The sequence below is a fragment of the Chamaea fasciata genome, unplaced genomic scaffold, assembly GCF_029207755.1.
Source record: "Chamaea fasciata isolate MVZ Bird 193981 ecotype frontalis unplaced genomic scaffold, bChaFas1.0.hap1 SCAF_6, whole genome shotgun sequence".
NCBI classification, from domain to species: Eukaryota; Metazoa; Chordata; class Aves; order Passeriformes; family Sylviidae; genus Chamaea; species Chamaea fasciata.
This window is the reverse complement of record NW_027094091.1, coordinates 48,727,568-48,731,375: the sequence shown is the minus strand read 5'-3', so window position 1 is coordinate 48,731,375 and position 3,808 is coordinate 48,727,568.

Below are 3,808 nucleotides of genomic sequence, written 5' to 3'. Positions count from 1 at the left end.
GAAGTGGTGGGTGAGCTGATTCCAAGCCTTCTCTGCCCACACACAGCTTTTGTTGCATTTGCCTCTGTTCAGTCATTCATTCATGCTCCCTCAGCCACTCACCCACATCTATTCCTTGCTGACAGCCCAGCTGCACACACACATTCCCAATTACAGGAACGGCTTCTGTGTTCCAGTGCTGACAGAGCAAGAGAAGCAGTGGGGAGAGAAGGCTCTGAAAGGCCTCAAGATGAACTGTCCCAGGTTTGCAGCACATGCAAGTAATGTGCCTGTGTTCAAGCTCGCTCTTGCAAAACCACTGAAGCAGCCCCCAGGGGACTATTTGCAACATGGAATTGTTGCTGAGTTTAGATCCAGAGACAGCGCTGGTAACCATCAAACATGGAAAGAGGTGTTTTCAAAGGAACTGAAGGCAGCTGAAATGGAAGAGCCTGATACTTGAAGAGCTCAGCCTTAATAGCCACGGAAAAGGCAACTCCCTGTTACAGTCCCTCAGTTGGAGGTAACCCTGCTCATCTTGTCACTGCACATGACTGAAAATATTCTTTCCCCACCCTCTTGACACCCACCCTTGAGATATTTGTGTGCATTGATAAGATCCCTTCTGTCTTCTCTTCTCCAGGCTGAACAAGCCCGGGTCCCTCAGCCTCTCCTCATAAGAGATGCTCCAAATTCTAATCAGTCCACATCCAAATAAAAAGTGATTACTGAAGAAATTCAATACAACAAAAATTTAGGAGAGAAAGCATTCATCTTCTACAGACACCATTGGAACTGTGACACCCAGGCACATCTGGCCCACTCTTTTCTGCCTCATTTTTTTTTCTAACAGCATTTTCCCCCTTTTCTCTCAGGGTTCAAAGCAAGCCTTGAGGCACAGTTGTGCCTCACACAGCAAAGAATCCAGCCCGCCCAGCAGCGAGCTACAAATACAGTCCTGCAAGGAGTATTTCAAGTTCTCAGAGGCCCTCCTGATGAACCTGAGCATTACCAGCACAACATGATGCATGCAATAGCAAAGGAGAGACATGATGGGGCACAGACAAGGAGCATAATAGTGGAACGGCATAATTCCCATACTTTATCTTCATTATTTGACAGTTCACAATCTTTTCAGGATGAAACCCACAATCTTATCAGCTGATGCGCTCAGCTGATTGCAGTGACACACACTACATTAAATTCTCCAGCAACCAGAGTGTAACAGCCCTCACTGCTGCAACAGATTGAAAGTGCCATTTTAAATCTATTTGATTTTCTCAGTAGATATGGGTTTCTGATGAATCATTATGTCTCGGTGGAGCAGAGGGAATGGGTTACAATCCAGCTAGATAACCAGCAGTGAACGCAAAAGATTGTATAGCAACATGATATGCAAAGCATGGAAGAATAATGATCAAATGAAGGCTTTCAACCCTGAATGAATGAAACCAAGTTTCTAAATTATACAGAGCATTAAGTAAGTATGCCAATTTCAAATGTGGTGGCTACCTGCTAGGACTATATTGCAACATTTACTCTCACTTTTAAAGAAATGAGGAGGGAAGAGAAGGATGATGCTGTTGCTATTCAAGCCCCAGCTGAGATTTGGGCAGCAGGGTGTGTTATCTGAGCACAGCAGCTACTGCATGTAGCTGAAGTTTATTCTGGAATTGCAAGATGCCACCTGGATTTTTTTCAGGGAGACCACAGCCAGTGTGGCTGCCACCACACTGCCACAGGTGCAGGCATAGAACACCTTGGAAGATTTTGTCCCTGGGAGCAGTGGTCTCACAAGGACTGAGGATGCTAAGCTCAGAGACTCACCCCAAATCCAAGCACTGCACTTGAAGCCCAACAGACGTGTCTGCCCTCTAACTTGAATGCTTTGGCACCACAGCAGCAATTCAGGCCCTCCAAGGCACTGAACTCTGGCCGTAGTGCTGGAAGGACTAAACACCCACTTGTAAGGAATTAGGGATGCCACACCTACAAGCTCAGATCTGAGAAGCTGACCATCATCAGGCCTACAGTCATTTGGAAATTCGGCCCTCTCAGGTCTCTTTAGTAATCAAAGATTTTAAACTTCTAAAAGGCATAAAGCTGCTCAAATAGAAAGCCTGTATTTGCAAGGCTAAGACTTAAGAGCATCACAGCATATGCTGGATGTCTTGCCAAGGACAGGGCATACCAGAAAGCTTGAACCAAAAGTTAAAATCTTTGGTTTATGATTATCCTACCTTTAATTGTTTACTAGCTGCTTAAATGTGTGGCACCTTTTCAGCTCAACAGCTGGCTGTGTTGCAAGGATCACAGAATAAGCTGAGTTGGAAGGGACCCACAAGGATCATCAAGTCCAGCTCCTGACCTTGCACAGCACCATCCCCAAGTCACACCACGAGCATGTGAGCACTGTCCAATTGCTTCATATTATCCACATCCACTGCAAGCCTCCTGGAGTTGAATTTTTCACTGTGAAAGGCTTCTAGCAAACATAAGATATTTCTGAGAAGCAGCAGGGGAAGTTAGTAATGGGGAGAGCACTCTTCAGATGGTTTAGGATATTTAAATAAATGAGGCTTAAAAGCCATTCATTTTGAAACTACCCTTGCCAGTGATTAACATGTTGTAACAACTCAGCCTGGTGTTAATCTCTATGGGCAGACAAAGAAATATTAGCCTAAACTATTTGTTCATAATTTTTAAACTGAAATTTCATAAGATACTTTGGGATGCAGTAACCTCTAGAGGACCCCTGTAAATTAATTTTTTTTTCAAATATTCACAACCTAAGGAGAGAAGGCTTTAAATTAGTACCTTGCATTAGATGAAACAGCTTATCATTGTGTTCACTGCAAAATGTGAATTAACAGAGAAACATCAATAGCTGTGGTAGCAAACTATTTTATAAAAAATCATTCTGTCAGAGGCACTCTTTGCTTTCTCTCCCCTACATTCACACAACTGCATTTTAGTAAAGCAGGCAGAGCCTTGCCTCATCACAGGAGGCTGTGCTTTTGAAGGCTATGCTGTTATCAGGATAATTCAGACATATGCAAGGTTCAGGCAGGAGCTTGGGAGGAGAGGAGGAAGGAGGAAGTTTGAAAGTTTGGGGGTTTAAAGCACTAACATATGAGGAAGTGGAGTGCTTCAGCAGTGGGAGCAAACAATGGATGATGCAAGAAGCTCTCCGGGTCTTAAGGACAGTAAACCAAACCCCCAAAAATACTTAAATTATGAAGAAATGGAGAAGGCTTAACTCAGCAAATATAACTGCACTTGTCAGTCCCAACACTAGATGTGAAAGCATAATTTATGATTAACATTTCAGCTGATACATTCTTTGATAGTCTCAGTATTCATCTAGATAATATATCTGCTCAACATCCTTTTGTAATTTTGGCAAATTGGTTTCAATCAATGGCATTCTTGCTAACAGCCCACTTCTTAATTGGCATTGCATAGCTTTAGCTTCTTGTTAGGCTTGGGCTGGAGCTCTTGTAAAAGTGCTCACAATGCCTGCCTCCAATGCTAAATGAAGAGTCACCTGCTTGCCCGTGTCCCATCTGCAGAGAGTGTGGCTGACACACATTTAACTCATCACCCCATAAACATGGGCAGAGCTATCTAGGCTATGTGGGGTAGCCTGGGAGTGCTGATTCCAGAGACCCAACAAGCTCATCTAACTTCTGACCAGCACTGAGCAGTGATGTGTTGATAAACCAAGGCACAAGCCTGGAAGAAAGATCCTGACAAGCTCCAGGGCTGAGGTAACAAAGCAACAAAAATACCAGGCTGAGTTCACATTCTGAAATCAGGTGCATTTTTG